Raw genomic sequence first — 18,091 nt, forward strand, 5'->3', positions numbered from 1 at the left:
CACAACACATCATATTTACTGTGAATACTATAAGCAAAAATTTTAGAAAAGAAAAAACCAAAAAAAAAACCTGCATAACTGAATCCTTTGAGGGTCGTTTTGAGTCGTTAATCCAGGAGCTAGTCATGGCTACGATGAATCAACAACTGATTAAAACGAGTCAACAAACAAACTGTGGAAAATAACAATTATAGGAGAACTTAATCTTAATGTCAGATGGCACAGCTTATTTGCTTGGGCATTGTTGACCTTCTTTAAACTTTTTAGTGACACTCCTTGAAATTCATATTCCAGCTACTTTATATAGAATAGGCACGCTTTTTTTTTTTGGGGGGGGGACAAAAATGTTTTGTTTTTTTTTTGTTTTTTTTCCAATAAGACCGCACCAGATTATTGGTGGTGGTGGTGGTGGGGGTGGGGGTGGGGGGTGGGGGGGTGCTTCAGGCCCCGAAATAGGCCTGAAGGCACCACTTACTATCAGTATAAAAAACTTGACTCTTTTGGTTTTGTTTGCCTGTCTGCAGGTTTAATAAACTCTCTCAAATGCACTCTCAGTGTTGGGGTCTGCTTTTGAGTCCTCTCCATCATGACAGAAAGAACTCAGGGTGCCTCACGAATAATAAAAACTACAAATTTTGAAATGTTTGAGTTTGGTGAGTTTTTACACTCCGAACAGCAAGCGCTGAGACAACCCTCACTTTTTACTTTGACCAAGACAAACCAAGACCACACTAAAACATTACAGAGTCAGTGTCAAACCATCCAGTGTTTTTATGTTTAGATCAGGGGTGGGGAACCCTGGTCCTGGAGGGCCGCAAACCTGCATGTTTTCCATGTCTCCCTGCTTCAACACACCTGAATCGAATCAAGATTCATGGCCAAGTCCAGCAGAAAGCCAGATAACGAGCCTCATTGCAATCAGCTGTGTTGGAAAACATGCAGGTTTGCGGCCCTCCAGGACCAGGGTTCCCCACCTCTGGTTTAGATAATTCACCTCTCAGATGTTTTATCAAATACCGTTACTGCCACCAGAGGGCAGTGTTGCTTTGTGGACCTCTGTGATTGTAACGGAATGAGATACAGGAAGTTTTATCGGAAGTATGGTTGATCTTCCAGCCATGCTTTAGGTATAAATTCATCAGACAAACATCACATGGTGTGAGTAACAGTACTATGGAGCCTCACTGACATGTAGTAATTCATATTTTGATTGATAAATTCCTTTTTGGTCAATAACCACAACACACACCACTGTGTCAAAGCATCTGACAGTGAGAGGATCAGAGTATGAATATCTTTACAGAAATGATGGACAGAGGGAAATGGCAGTGGAGGGTTCATACAGAATACAAAGATTCTCATGCAGTTTGGAAGTGTTTTAATTATACTCCATACCAGCAGGAGGAGCTATGATCACTTCTGTTCTTATAATAATTCACTTGAACTGTGACTTTCAGGGAAAGTTACACTTTGTCCTTCATCCTCATGGAGCTGTGAGTTCATGTTGAGCATGTTTATTCTTTTCACTGTGTTTCTGGTGATTTAATTTTTTATTTCAGGGCGTTTCCTGCATCACCCATTCTTACCACCCTCATCTTCTCTGACTTTCCTGTATGTGTGCATGTGGTGCATCTTCCCGTTATTATAATATGAATATTGACTGTTGGTTCATTAGTATTTCACTGCTTGTTCTAATTGGTACATTTATTGTTCTTTTAATGTTATTATGAATCAGTCATGCTGAACACCATGCACATGTCACACATGGACATAAAGCCATGGCAGGTTCAATCTCTAAATGTTGTGCACCATTTTGTGATCAATTAATACAGTTTGAACTTCATTTTTCTTCCTGGTTTTCTGTCTCCATTCCACAGTAAATGTTTAGGACTTTAGTGGCTGAATTTGCTTCATGTGAGCTGAATGCTGACAGGCCGGCTACAACAGAGAAAGAAGAATTGAATGATGGATTCTTTTTGATCTATCAGATAAAAAAAAACTAACTCAGCAATATTTAAATGTTTCATTATAACCTGAGACACATGGATAATCATGATGTTTCTATACATTCAACAGGAGTAAAGACTTGACAAGAAGGAGGTCATCAGAGAGAAGGAGCACAGAGAAACACTCAAAGGTAAAGAAACAGGACACATCAGGTGAGAGGAGAGAAAGAACTCTGAAAGACACAATATAGGCCTGAAACATGGAAGCAGACGTGAGAACAAAGACATGAACATAATTTATGAAATGAGTAGAAGAGAATTATGGTTTTTATATTAAAAATATAAACATCATCTGAAACAAGAATATGAGCTGGAAGCATAAACAAGGATCAGAAGTGGAGGAAACATAAGAGAGACTCAGAAAATGAGACAAAAATAGATATTTTTTTCAACACCTTGTTCTTCAAAGTTGTTAAACAAACTTCTGAGCAGCTTTAGTGGTGTAATAAAACAACAATATTTTTGCAATGTCAAATATTGCATTTATTTCAAATTTTACAGTAGAAATACAAAGAAATGTCTTCAAAGTGAATAAGATAAAAGTGACAGTAATAATAAATCAAGTCCTAAACATCATGTTCAAAATGTTTTCAATTTTGAGATTTATATAATTCAAATAAAACACTGATGGGTTTTGAAAACACACACACACACACACACACACACACACACACACACACACACACACACACACAATTACTTTTCCAACATGTCAAATATTATCTTTTTTTTTTTTTTTTGCTGAACTCTGATCCAACAGGTTTCTTCTTTCTTCCAGTTCTCATCTCAGATTCTGTTTGCTCAGCTGACCTCACAGAGACTTACATTTATATGTAACTTGTGATTGTTCCTGCTGACAGCACCGGTTTGAAGATGTCATCATCTGCCGGAAAAAATTAAAACAGGAAAAACCGACATCAACTTTAGTGTGCACAGCAGAAGATAGTTTAACACTGAAATGCATGTGAATAAAGTGTTGATGACTTCATGGAAAAAAGTAACCACAATGTTCCTCTAACCTCTTCCCTTTGCAGACCACAATAGAAAACTCGAACCAGGGTCCTGCTGTCGTTCACATCGTCGGTTTTCATCCTCGAGAGGAAGTCAGTGAACTTAGTGAAACACAAACAATATTTTTCAGATCTGCAATATTATATGTTCAAGTTATGAAACTTGAAATATGCATTTTAAATGTTTGTGATAAATAAATTCCGTGTGTGTGTGTGTGTGTGTGTGTGTGTGTGTGTGTGTGTGTGTGTGTGTGTGTGTGTGTGTGTGCGCTCTTGTATCCCTGTCAGACTCGTCCCTTGTGTCTTTTTTCAGATGTTCCATCTCACGAGGTTTTCTGAGCTGAAACTCTTTGAAGCTCTCCAATCGATAAGTCATATGATGTTTTCAAAATAACCAGTTTCAGATGTGACTGACCGCCGTATAAATGAATTCAATCATAGGTTAAATACTTCGGTTTTAGAAGACTGAAAACTGTTCATTATTTAACATTCGGGGCTTTTGTTAACAGACAGACAGACCATATTATATTAGTACATGTTGTGTAATTCAATGTTTATTTTAAGAATCTGTACATAACAGGGGTTAACAACTCATTTTAGCTGAGGTGCCAAAACAGTCCATTTAGACAAGACAGTAAAAATGTTCGAAAATAAACATGAGAGTTTTTCTTTGGAAAACAAAAAACAAAAATCTCAGTGATCAAACCTTGTTATTTGAAATTCATGACGTACTCATCAAAATGGAAGACGGGTTAACTGGGTGTGGTGTTCATAAACATCTGAATATCCAGATTATTGAACATCTTCCTCCAACTGACTGAACTTAATGAATGAGTGAATCAGACTTGAATTAGAGATCATCTTATACTTTCTCTCACCTGTAGATGCAGACAGTTAATATCATGCAGCAGAGAGGAAATCCTGCTGTGAGTATAATCGGAAATTCCCATGAATCTGCATCAAAACAGAAAAAAAAAATCAAATTTAGACAGTATGTAGATTTTGTCTGCTGTGGAGTTACTGAGTCATCGAGAAGGTTTACCTACCTTCCTCAGGTTTCTCAGTCACAGTTACATTCCATTTAATTTGATTTATGCCACTTATCCTGGTTACAGAGCATGAATAAAGTCCTTCATCTTCAGCCTGAGCATTCAGAATACTGAGCCTGGTAAAAGAGTCCTGATGTATGATTTGTCTTGGAGAGGAGAGGTTATAAAGAGTCTCATTCTTATGGATGGAAAAAATCAGAACTTTGTCTTTCATCCAGGTGAGTTGTGGTGTATTTCTTGTTGATATATTACAGTTGAGCTCTACTGGTTCTCCTCTGAACACCTCCACCGTCCTGCTCTGCTGAACTGAAACATCCACTAAAGAAAACATCCAGTCAGCACTAAAGACAATCTGAACTTGAATTGAATTTGTTATCAGTAATGTAAACCTTGCCGTACCTCCAAAGACACGATGCATCCCCAGTAGCTGAAAGAAGAGCAGAGCTGCTTGGTTTGAACTGAACATTGTGTCGTTCAGACAGAGAGTGAGAAGAGTCTCATCAGCCCTGAATGCATCTGCAGAGGAGGCTCCACACGAGGAAGTGGTTAGTCGCTGTTTTACTCAGCTCAGAGCACAACGGACGCCTTTTGAGGAATAAAATATTAAACCATGTGTCAGCACTGTGAAAAACAAGAATTGTACATGTACAACTCGGTGTAAAAAAGAAAATGTAGCTGATAAACACAGTAAACCACAGGAAGACCACTTCTTCATATTCTTCAATTCAAGAATCTCCTCCACAGATTAATAAGGTATTTTGATTCCAAAAACATTTAATCCACATGCTGTGAATTCAGCTTCAAACTCTTCAGAAAATCTCCATGGCTGCTTCTTATGTTGCATCCTTGATGACGTGTTGAAGAAAGCAGATTAAGACACAGAGATCACACATGAGTAATATTGAATTAGTTTAATTTTTCTTTTCTAAAAATCACATATTTTCAATTCAGAATATGCTACTTTTTGTAAATGGATGTTTTCTGTAGCTGATATGAACTTCTGTTAGTTTTAAATATGAAAAATTCAAATGTGACCATATATGGTCACTCGTCTCACACTTGACTGAACTTAAGGTATTTATTTCCTTTAAAGAAGGCTTCTGATTGGTTCCGTGGTCACTCTGTCATGACAGATGACGTTTTTCTTATCACTGATAACATCAGCAGCATGTTCTAACTGCATGTCAAAAAGCTTCTTCCCTTTATGAAAAATGTGAACCTGATATCAGGTCTTTCTGACCTTCTTTCTACCGCAGATTAGAAACTGACTGATAAAGATGAACAGGGCTGCTGCAACTCATTCAGGGGTCCTAAGTATGACCATTTTGTGGGACCAAGCAGGAACCCGGTGTCAGTTTGATTATTTAACGTCACTGTTGCTGTTGTTCTGGCTCTGAGAAGACTAACAAGTCCCATGAACTCATATTAATTACACCAAGAATAAGAAAAAGCTAATAACTATTGCAAACCCATAAAACATTCTGTAGTATTCCGGTGTTATTTCCTGGATAAATCGTAAAATAAGCTTATTTACTGGTCACTACTGAAATCAGTTTCAGAATTGCGAATAAAAATACAGTTGCATCATTCTGTATTTCATTCTTTATGAAGAAAAAAAAAGACTTAAATGTATCATGCAATTATTAAAAAGATATTTGAATGAAAGGGGGCAGAAAGAAGTAAAAAGAAACATATGATGTCCACCCCTCATCAAAACAAATCAATAACATTTTCGGTCTTGTTGAGCAGTTCATGTCAAAGCACAAGACAATTTACTAAATATTTTACAATGTTTTCTGTTCCACAGCAGTGTCATATTTTAGCAGTAATGAAGCTTTTACACTTTTCTTGAAACTATAAATAGAACTTTTGGGTTGTTCCACAAGTTGACTCCCTGGAATGTGATTCATCTTTCTCTTTATCTTTCGTTATAACAGAAACAAGTCACTGTTATTAAGAGAATCTTTGACCTTTCTTACAAGCATTTTTCAGACCCTTTGTCTTCAGTGGGTTGTTGACAGTCATTTTCTCTCCATAAGGACGAATTTTACAATTTTAGTCACTTAAATTGATGAGTGTTGTCATGAACGTATTATAGACACTATTTAAAATTCATTCATTCATTATCTGCCACTTCTTCCCTTTCGGGGTCACGGGTGGCTGGAGCCGATCCCAGCTGGTGTGGGCGAAGGCGGGTTCACCCTGGACAGGTCGCCAGTCTGTCACAGGGCTGACACATATATATACAGACATACAACCATTCACTCACACATTCATACCTCAGGGGCAATTTAGTGTGACCAATTAACCTGAAATGCATGTTTTTGGACTGTGGGAGGAAGCCGGAGTACTCGGAGAGAACCCACGCACACACGGGGAGAACATGCAAACTCCACACAGAAGAATGAAAAATGAAAAATGCTTAACTTTTCCTGAATCCATTGTAATATATCGTATCGATATTGAGATATCTGGCATGGATATCGAGATATGAAATTTTGCCCATATCGTTCAGCCCTAGCAAACACTGCTCTGGGGGAAGGTGGACTTCAGATACATTGCTGAGAATATCTCCAGTTGGTTCTGCCTTGCAGAGAGCATGAGAGCCTGAGAGCCTGAGAGCATGAGAGCATGAGAGCCTGAGAGCATGAGAGCATGAGAGCATGAGAGCATGCATTTCAAGTCACTGTCTTGTGGAGCTACCAGAAGATGGTGAAATTGTTATTTTTAATAGGTCTTGCTTCATGTATGTGCCAACGCAGTGGCACTCCTGTAAATGCTTGGTTTGGTTTGAGGCCACGCTACATGGCTGTGGGTTACTGACGGTCTTTTGCTCTGCAACAGGAAGTAAAGACCTCCCACATGTTGAAGCTGTTCAAATCTATATGCCCAGAGCTTGTTGTGTTTTCAGGTTTATTCCTCTTATAAACAGTTACATGGAAAGATCGAGTGGAAGACTGAATTTTATTTATTATACCAAGAAAACTGAACACTGAACATAAAGTTAACAGACGTTCCGATTCTCAAACAAATGCATCTGGATAGAGACCCGTTTGAGATTAAGAAAAGATGATTTAGCAATGTGAGAATCACAAGGAAAATGCCATTTTATTGTTGTTTAAATGGAAAGTCTCTCACGCTCTTAGCTGCCCATTTCCCACTCTAGACATTCCCATCTAATCCCATTATAAACTCAAAAAAATGGCTAAAATTCTGATCAAACTTAAAAGCTCGCAGTTTAAGTTTGGTAGAAGATATTGAAATAAGGTTTTCACATCTGAACAGAGGACAAATACGGCAACATTTTAAAAGTTTAATGACATCTCTACGGGGAACCATGGCGAGGCATGGTGGACTTGTTCGGGGATGCATTTTTTCATTTTTTTTCAATCAGCTCTCTTCCATTTGCATGGGTAAAAAGTTGCTGTTGCCATGGTAACCAGCCATGATAACCATGACATCATCAGTCCTGGCTGAGAATGTACATGGCTTTCATCTTTCAACTTTGAAGCCAGTGGGGAAGGCCTTATCAATGAACTGTCTTCTCATTCCTGACGTGGAATCGAACAGTTCAGACACGCGAGAGATTCTCAGTTCTACAGAGCGAAAGAGCAGCTTGAGGAATTCATTGAATTTATTCATTCGTTCAAACACTGACAGTGAGGCAGAGATGACACAACAGCAGAGAGACATGGCCAAAGAAGCAGCCTATTGGAAGAAGAAATTTGAAGACGTGAACGAGGAGCTGGAGGACGAAATCAGGGCCAAGACAAAGGTCCAGGAACGGCTCAAACAGGCAGAGCAGGCCCTGACGGCTAATGGGGCCGAATGGATGGACGACAGGAAGAACGTGTGTGCAGGCATTCAGGGTCTTCTGAGGAATATTGAAAGACTGGATAAGATCGTGTCCGCGGTTGGCAAAGTGAACCCAAAGATCAGAAAGGCAGAGGCAAAGAGGAAAAAAGCAGAGGAGAGGATTGGAAAAGAAAAGAAGAAAGGTACAACAGAAGAGAAGAAATGTGAACAGGCAGAGAACTACCTGGCCCTCTGTACCACAACAGTGGCCAGCGTTGAAATGAAAGTGGAAAGCCTCATACGTGCCCTGGAGGAGTCCCCCGGTAAAGATCGGAAAAAGGATAATCAGGAGACTTACAGAGTCACAGCCAATGCGACAGATACGGAGCCTATGAAAAGCCGCATCAAAACTTTGGAAGATGAACAAGAAAAGTTGAACTCTCAGCTCAAGGAAAACGGCGTCAAACTGAAAGACCAGGAGCAGCAGATTCAAACCTTGGAAAACAATCTGAAGTCACAAACCAATGAAACGGAGAGGCTGCAGAGGAAGCTGCTGGAAGTCCAGAGGTGTGAGCCAGAGGAGAGCCAGGATGAGTTGGCCGACTGTGAGACGAACACTTCCTTCCTGGAAGAAGAGGTGTATCGTCTCAGAGTTGACTTACAAATGGAAAAGACAGTGTCAGAAATTCTGACAGTGAAAGCTCAAGAAAGGATGGACGAGCTTACAGCCATTATTAACAACCTGGAGAATCTGAAGGCCACAAAGCTGCAGGAGGCAGAAGAAGAGATATCTGCCCTGCTGTCTGAGTACCAGGAGAGAGTCAACCAGCTCAGTTCAGAGGTCGTCACCCTGAAACAGGAAGCCTCCTCATCTCAGCAAGCCCTTGAAAATTCCATCAAGGAGCGGGAGGTGGAGAGAGAGCAGGCGGCCGCGGCAATGAGAGGTCAGGACGAGGAGAACCGGAACAGGTTCAGGCTCCTCACTGACCAGATCTCCACCCTGACTGAAAACAACGTTGACTCTGTGGCAAAGCTCGAAAGGTTGAGGACCGAAATGACCCAAAAGGAGGCTGAGTGGACAGAAACATGTCACGTCCTAGAAAGACTGCTCTGGGATGAGGCTCTGGCCAAAGAGGAACTGCTGAAACAGTACAGAATGTTAGAGGAGGGCTTCTTCACTGAGGAGGAGAAATGGATGGAGATGAGCAAAGATAAACAAGAAAAGTTGAACTCTCGGCTCAAGGAAAACGGCGTCAAACTGAAAGACCAGGAGCAGCAGATTCAAACCTTGGAAAACAATCTGAAGTCACAAACAGATGAAACGGAGAGGCTGCAGAGGAAGCTGCTGGAAGTCCAGAGGTGTGAGCCAGAGGAGAGCCAGGATGAGTTGGCCGACTGTGAGACGAACACTTCCTTCCTGGAAGAAGAGGTGTATCGTCTCAGAGTTGACTTAGAAATGGAAAAGACAGTGTCAGAAATTCTGACAGTGAAAGCTCAAGAAAGGATGGACGAGCTTACAGACATTATTAACAACCTGGAGAATCTGAAGGCCACAAAGCTGCAGGAGGCAGAAGAAGAGATATCTGCCCTGCTGTCTGAGTACCAGGAGAGAGTCAACCAGCTCAGTTCAGAGGTCGTCACCCTGAAACAGGAAGCCTCCTCATCTCAGCAAGCCCTTGAAAATTCCATCAAGGAGCGGGAGGTGGAGAGAGAGCAGGCGGCCGCGGCAATGAGAGCTCAGGACGAGGAGAACCGGAACAGGTTCAGGCTCCTCACTGACCAGATCTCCACCCTGACTGAAAACAACGTTGACTCTGTGGCAAAGCTCGAAAGGTTGAGGACCGAAATGACCCAAAAGGAGGCTGAGTGGACAGAAAGATGTCACGTCCTAGAAAGAGTGCTCTGGGATGAGACTCTGGCCAAAGAGGAAATGCTGAAACGGTGCAGAAAGGTAGAAGAGGGCTTCTTCACTCAGGAGGAGAAATGGATGGAGGCGTTAAACAACAGCACTGTAGAAATCCAGGATTTTCTCCAGAGGATCAGTGAACTGGACCGGCTGGCCTCCATGACGGACAGACAGAAGGCCAACATGAAAAAAGCGGAGAAAAAAGCCAGAATAGAGGCGGCCAAAAAAGAGGAGGAAGACAGGAGGAAGAGGAGTGAGGAGGAATCCAGGAAGAGGAAGAGGAAGAGGAGATAAGATGACCCAAAAAATTCAGCTAGTTCAAAGAAAACAGTGGCAGCCCTCAAAGTAAAAGTTAAAAACAAACAAAAAAACCAACACAAAATACAACCTAAAACCTGAAGCCAGTGTGGCAGGGCGGACAGACAGCTCCACCGGGGGAATTTAAAACCAAGAAATAGTTAAAGGAGCTCCACATGCTGCCGTTCAAAAAATGAAGAAGGTCACAGAAACAGGGGGTAAGAAACACAAGAAAGAGTAAGATGCACAATTGCCCCCCTGCCCCCCTTTGAAAAAAAGAAAGAAGGTAACGGGGGGTAATAAACAGGGGGTAAGAAACCAGAGGGAGAAGGCCAGACACAGGGGTTTCAAGAACTTTAGAATGAAAACTGACAAATAAATCACAAGAGGAGGCCTTGAGAGCACACACTCCGGGAGAGAGGGAAAAAAAAATAAACTTGAGCTTAATAAAATGAAAGATAAAACTAAAAAAATCCCGGAGGAAGTTTTACTTTGTGCCTGCCAGCTGTTGCCGACAGGAATCTGTGTGTGTGTGTGTGTGTGTGTGTGTGTGTGTGTGTGTGTGTGTGTGTGTGTGTGTGTGTATATGAGCGTGTCTGTGTGTGTGTGAGATCAGCCATCATAGAGAGTCAGAGTCAGGGAGTCAGAGTTTGGGGATCTGGACCACCGTCTGGTGATCTGGACTGCCATCAGGGAACTGGACTGCTGATCTCCGTCAGTCCTGAAGCTGCTCGGCCTGGTGGAACCACAGCAGTTTGCGTTTCTCCATGAAGGTCCAGATCTGCTCCTGTCCGTCCCTCAAGCCTCATATTGTCCACATTGACCTGTCTGGGGTGGAGCCTGTCTTCCACTGGTGCAGGGCAGACAGACACCACCCTCATCCAGCTGGGATGGGCTCTATGACTCTGAATAGGATGTGAAACAAAGTGAAGGAATTAAAAATGAATTTGCTGATTGGTGCATTTAATACTTTCAGAAGAAACAATTTATGAGCATTACTCCACAAAATGATTTGACGGTGAAATTAAATTCTGAGTTATTATTAATTACATATATTATATATTGAAACAACAAGGGATTACAAGTTACTTGTTTTTAATTCTTTTGACTTACTAATTGTGTTCTGACCTCTTTTTCCAGAATGCAGCCGAACTCCACGCCCGCTGCCGTTATATGGATATGGGAGCATCTAATTATCTCCGAACCAACTGCAAATCACACGAAAGTCAAACGGGTGAGTAAATGTTGTTGTGACGAATGTGAAATAAGGTCCAGATTGTAAAAACGACCGTTCCCCTTTAAAGCTTCTATTTTGACAATGAGAAATGCTAGAACCATGGGACCAACTGTTTTCAAAGCTCTTGAACTCCACTATCCTGTCAGGTTTGACTTGATATTATCACCAGCAGGGGGCATCACGATATGTGGTAAAAACTAAATTTCACTTATGTATGTCAGTTTCATTTCAAGAAATAATCAAAAGAAGCATGTTCCTCATCACTCTAAACCCCTAAATGTACTTATTTTGTATATTTTACTCTTCTACTTAGGGATAAGGGGTATTTTGAAGATAGAACTACAAATTGTAATGGCGGGAATGATGCAACTTTATGTGATGACGTCACCGATTTTGTAGTTCCTTATGGGGTTTGAACGTGGGGTTACGTTTATGAGCTTATGAACGCCAATAAACCATATGAACAGCTGAACATGTGCTACTGGTAAAGTGTAATGCGTGTCTTATGAATTGAGTGTGAAGAAACATCTCGATCTGGATTTATTTCTGTGATTTGCCAGCAATTGTGTGACTGCTAATATTGCTATTCCCGCGAGATCTTGTGTTCTCGCGATACCGACAATCCCGCTCTCTGGATGAATGGTTTTTGTCCATTGACAGTCTAAAAGATGATTTTGGCGCAGCGTCCCGGGCAGATGTGGAAGCACGGATGATCTGGTGCATAAATCTGCCGAACAGATGTGCATATGAGACGCACGCGGCGGGTTATTGTGCATATCGGACCACCCGTCTTGTTTTTCACTACGATTCCCATGATGCATTGCGGTTAGGTCACGTGAGCAAACAGAGCCTGCGTGCTTGTAGCTAAGCTAGCCGGTGCACACAGAACGGCGACATAAAGCTCTGGGCACACTGTCCACTTCTAACCTGTCAGTCACCAGAATCACACAATTTGTCCTCCAGTCTCCCAACCGGGGAGCCCGGTGCGCGGCTGCACAGCCCAGTCGCCCGCCCGCACGCGACGAGCGGAGCAGCTGAACCGGCTGCCCGCGACTGAGCTGTCGGCAGCCGGTGAGCAGTTGTAGCTACTTCCTGCGCTGCATGTCCGTTCCTCCCCGGTCAGACTCGCTTTGTTATGTCATTTTGCTCACTATTGAACACATTTGAACTGAGAATGTAACCACGTAGATCGCCAATATGTATTTCCACCATACAGAGTGTAGATAGAGAGAGTGGATAATTTTTTTTCTCCCCTTTTATATTTGAATGGATACTATCGCGATGTTTCCAGCATGTGCCTGTTCAGCTATGTGGGTGCACACATCTTTAAAGTTACCTTCAGCGTGGACAGGGCAATAAAACAGTAAAACTGGCTATTATTTGAGTGTCTGGATAAAAGAAACAACAGTTTATGCCTCGTTTGATCGCGAGGGGGGCGTGGCCAGGCGACTCTCATTGAAATGTATTAGTTTAAAAAGAGTGACGTGGGACACGAAAAAACTGTGCAAGTCGTGCTCCCGGACAGGATGCAATAGATTAATTAACGTGACTCATAGCACGAATTGCCGTGAGACTGGATTGATAATTCAGAGGTGAGTCGGTGAACGGTATTTTTGTTCCCCCTCGTCAAACTCATCAAATACACAATCGAACAACCCCAAAACACATTGGTGGACATGTTATAATCTGCACATTCCGTACGCTGTGAAATATTAATGCAAAATTACGAGATTGAATTGTTTATGCGAAGATTGCTAAGATGGAACTACTTACTAAACATGGCGTCTGGGCAAAGTGATTTCAAAAGAAAAAGTAGTTCCCAGTATTTGCTTCAGTGTCGTAACGCTACAATAGTATTTGTTGGTGTTCCACAGCGTAGTGAATGTGTGGATTATAACGTGTCCACCAAAGTGTTTTGGGGTTGTTGGATTTTGTTTTTGATGAGTTTGACGAGGGGGAACAAAAATACCATCTACTTCCATTGTGTCCGTCCCAAAAACCTTCCCCGACTCGCCTCTGAATAAACAACAGCTCGCCCTCACAAAAAAGTAAGTATGCTGTTCGAAATGACTAAGGAATTCCTCTAAATGGGCCAATTTGCCAAAATGTTGAAGTATCGCTTTAACAGCGATTAATGACGAGCGCAGCGATCAGGCAGACCAACGACAAGGACCAACAGCAGAGAGCAACGACATGAGCCAATCACAGAAGACAAACACATGTGCAGACAACTTCCCAAGCCACCAGCAGAGGGCAAAATCAGTGAGTAAAGACCACAACAAATATGAGCGCAACATATGCAACAAACGCATTTACAATATTCACATATGCAGCAAATACATGTGCAGCATCTACATATGCATCAAACACATATGCAACAAATACATGTGCAACGTCCACATATGCAGCAAACACATATGCAACATATACATGTGCAGCAAACACACATGCACCATAAAAATATACATAAAGCAACAACACTTGGCAAAAACATTAATCCCATAGACATTAGCCAAATACACATAGCAACAACATAGACCAACAACATCGACACATATCACATGTACTTTTTTTTGACACAAATGGAACCCCATAGTTTCACTGAGTGTTTGAAGTTCATTCTAAAATAAAAAAAGCCTTTCTACAACGAACTTATCGAGTGAATCAGACACAAACCTGACAGCAACGCCACAATAAAACAATCAATTCAGGCCAAGATAACAGAGATAGTTAAAAAAAAAAAAAAACTTAATAAACAAGTAAGTTCGTTATTTAGAGTTGCTTTCATTCAGTAATGATTATGCCATGGCTTCATCGCTTGTCCTTCCTGTGACGACTTTTCTTTCAGCACATATTTGGAAACTGAATCTTGAAAAGTCCGTCATCATTTATCTCTGTTTCTTCATTCGAAAGACTCTCCAGCTCAGATGTGATTGTAGATTGAATTTTGTTGTTCAAAGTATTGACTCCACCGACTGTTTTTCGTCCTTTGACCTGTGTGTGTTTGTGGTTGAGTCAGGTCTGCTTGCAAAGACAGAAAATAAAAGTAGAGACATTGGTTTTCAGGCAGAAGAATAACAAACTGAAATGATGGGAACTCTTTCAGACATGCTGTTTTCTACCACTTCCGCTGACTGTGGTCGACTCTGGTCTCGCACTGGATCCTGATTGGTCGTTCTCAAATGTAAATTTTCCACATAGATGAAGTGAAGAACATCATCGACAAGACACTTGAAGGCTCGTCTAGTTCATGTATTAGATGAGACCCAGCCGTTAAACTTTGAAACATAACGTCGATGTATTTTAGTGTGTTTCTTTGAAATAACTATTTTCTGCACAACATGGGCCCAAATGGACCTGATTGGTTTTCATGTAACACGGCTTTTCAATAACTGAATTCTGTTGTTCAGTATTCCAGGAAACCCCTTTATCAACTTCTTTTTGATCATCATGCATCCCTCTTTAAAAAAATAAAAATAAAATGTTTTCCTTTTTTATGTTTAAAATTCAAACGAACATCTTTTGTATCACGAGTCTTCTAATGTGCAGCATGACTCCAGATAGAACCAGACGCATGTACTGTGGTATTTCAGGTAGGGTTGAACTGGACTGCTGGAGCCATATTTGGGGTGCTGTGTTTTGGTTTTCTGTCTTATGTCAGGTGGGCGGTGCTGGGCTGAGTGTTGCAGAAGCAGTAAACTGGCTGCTGATTGCAGGGATTTGTTTCACCTCAGTTTTATGAACCTTGGTCTAACTGTGTGCTCCTCTGTCTGCAGTCTGATGACCTGCACAGCCAGCAATTCTGTCTCGCCCTGCATCTAAACCCTGGCCGTCCACCTGCCCATAAGTCTGCTTGCAGTCTGAGATCCATTCTGGAGGATCTACTGAAGACTCTGCACCTTGAACTGAGTTTTATTTATTCTAATGGACTTATTTATTTTCATTAAATTTCAGTTTGAGCATAGCATTGCTGCCTCTGCTTGCTTTTTGCGCCTGAGCCTCCGACCTGCACCATGATGTGCATTTAATAAAAATTCTTTTCTTTAAGTACAAATCATTGCTTTCATTTTACCTTTTCTACTTCATGAATCAGTCTAACTAACTTTCTGTATTCAGATCATCACTGTTAGCAAATCGGGCGTTAGATTCATAGCTCTGAATTTGGGTTCAGTGTCAACGTGACCAGGGTGAGATATGTCCACAGCAAGAGGAAGACTGTGGCAAGCTTGACTGGATATGTTTTCAGATCTCTTTAGTAAAATTCTTCCAAGTCGTCTGTGTCATCTGTGATGCCTGTAGCCAATAAGCTGACAGTTTGTGGTCTTTTGATGTGGCCTGTTTCATTTTTGGTTGATCATGTTGCAATAGATACACTAGATCCAGTTCAATGATTGAGTTTTGTGTTCTCACTGGTGTGCTTATATGTGACAAAATGAAAAATGAAGATATTTCAGCTGCATGTTTGTTTGTTTTGGCCCAAACCAGTGCTCAAGTGATTATTTGATGCAAAATATCGTGACAGCATGAAGTCATCAAATTAAAAATCAAATTAGATAAATGGGTCTTTTGAACACATGAGTATAAACTTGATGTAATATTATAATATAAAACCAATTTTTGGTCATTTTCAAAAAGGGGGAAATGAAAACGATGAACTGTAGTGACCAAAAACAAGAAATTAAAAGGATATTTTTAATATTCAATCATAACTTTTAACAATTTCAAGAGATACAGCAAAGAAACGCTCACCCAGCATGAAATCACATTTAAAATGACCGTGGGTCTTTTCGGCCCCTTAGGAAAAACACTTCCCCACTCCTGTTTTGGACCCATGTTACATTAGAAGGGTGTGCAGAGGTTGTGCATCAAGTGGGAAATAGTCAGTGTTTAGAGATGGTGAGTATAATCAGAAATTCCCATGAATATGCCTCAGAACATAAGAAAATTTAATTTATACAGCATGTCGATCATATTTTACTGCTGTGGAGTGCTGAGCCACCCAGAAGGTTTTCCTAAATTCTCAAGTTTCTCAGACACAGTTACATACATACCATTCAGTGCAATGTAAGCCACCCATTATGGTTATAGAGCATAAATAAAATCCTTCATCATCGATCTTTTCAGAATACTGAGCCTGGTAAAAGAGTCTTTAGGTATGATTTGTCTTTGAGGAGTGGTTAAATCAAGTCTCATGCAATGAGATGGAAAAAAATCACAACTTAGTCTTTCTTCCATGTAATTTGATTTGCAGGAATTGTGGATATATCGCAGTTGAGCTTGACTGTTGTTTTCTGAACACCATCCTCCTCCTCTGACTTGTCTGAAAGATTCACTGAAGAAAACAGCCAGTCATAATCTGAACTGAATTTGTAACGTTAAAGGGCAACTCCGGTTTTTTGACACCTGGACCTTATTTATAGGTGTGTGCATGCTCATATACTCACTCAGACAAACATCGTGCAGCTCGGAGTCCTTCAGAAGTTATTTAGATCCAAACGATGTAGCTGCACTAGCGGGGGTGCCACAGCAATGGAGCGTTTGCGCGGGACATAATCTCTGCAAAATCGCTCATTTCGGCTGTATTTCTTCATCCATCGCCAGTGTTATAAAGTCAGCTCGTCTACCGTCTTCAGGTGGGTCATCTGAAGAGCTGACAGTTTTCGCTAACATAGCCACAATTAGCTCGGATGGGAACGTTAGGCACTCCTCTCCCCATCAGAGAGGCACTTTGAGTCGGCCTCGGCTGTCACGGTGCCCCGGCGTCTGACTTCCAGGGGCCGAGTTGGAAAACGGCCATCAGCTGCTCCACGGAGGCTCCGGACACCCGCGAAGACGCATGGCTCGCACGCGGCCGCTGGACGTCTCTCCTCGCCGGGAGGATGCGTATCTCTGCTCCCCGGCAGATGCGCGCTCCACGCCGGCCGCGGGACGCGCGACGGCTGTGGCACTCCCGCGAGTGCGGCTACATCGGTTGGATCTAAATAACTTCTGAAGGACTCCGAGCTGCACGATGTTTGTCTGAGTGAGTATATGAGCATGCACACACCTATAAATAAGGTCCAGGTGTCAAAAAACCGGAGTTGCCCTTTAACCTCCCTGTTGGAAAGTCAATAGGTTTGTGGAGTGCGCCCTCTTGTGGAGGCTAGTGGTAAGCGCGCTCCCCAGTTTGGATTTCACATTTCCCCTTAAGCCCGCCACACACTACAGGATTTTTTCAGTCTTCCCCGATTCAGACACCACACACTACAAGACAACAGAGGACAGATCGCACCCGATCTTCCTCTCCTGATCTTCTAGTGTGTGGTGTCGCTCTGGAGCAGAACACACACCAGCAGATTCTTCAGCTGAGAATCGGCTCCTCTCTCCTCCAAATCTCGCGTCGTCCAACGTGACTTTGTGCTGTTTCCCTTCGTTGCTGTTGTTACATTCATCTCCACTTTCAATGATAAGTGGAGAACTCATTCATTCCCTCAGTTCATTCATTCACATCGGTATCGCTCCTTCAGTGCAGACCCCCCCCCCCCCCCCCCCCCCCCAACCCCACCCCCCACCCCCGGGGGGCACACGGAGCACGGACTGTCAGCACCTTGTCAGAAAATTTAAATGTTCCAATACAGAAGAGGGAAACATAGTTTCTGATCATTTTATTATAATTTACCCTCCACATTTAATAATAATCCAGCTTATTAGCTAATCTGTTTGTGTGTTTGTTTGTTTGTTGTTGTTTTTTTTACTTTTGAGTCCCGAGTGGAGCAGTAGAATAAAGTTATTAGCAGACCGTGTCAAATAAA

At 41.8% G+C, this 18,091-nt stretch overlaps 1 long non-coding RNA gene across 1 annotated transcript; it reads right to left on the bottom strand.

Annotated features, from left to right (window-relative positions):
- Positions 1-2,513: 2,513 nt before the first annotated feature.
- On the bottom strand, positions 2,514-4,541 carry LOC115402954 (uncharacterized). Its single transcript, XR_003933175.1, has 5 exons — positions 4,465-4,541; positions 4,063-4,383; positions 3,895-3,970; positions 3,026-3,118; positions 2,514-2,889 (listed from the first exon to the last, which is right to left on the bottom strand). It is a non-coding gene; the product is annotated as an uncharacterized LOC115402954 (long non-coding RNA).
- Positions 4,542-18,091: the final 13,550 nt, after the last annotated feature.

The sequence above is a fragment of the Salarias fasciatus genome, chromosome 16 (genome assembly GCF_902148845.1).
Source record: "Salarias fasciatus chromosome 16, fSalaFa1.1, whole genome shotgun sequence".
NCBI classification, from domain to species: Eukaryota; Metazoa; Chordata; class Actinopteri; order Blenniiformes; family Blenniidae; genus Salarias; species Salarias fasciatus.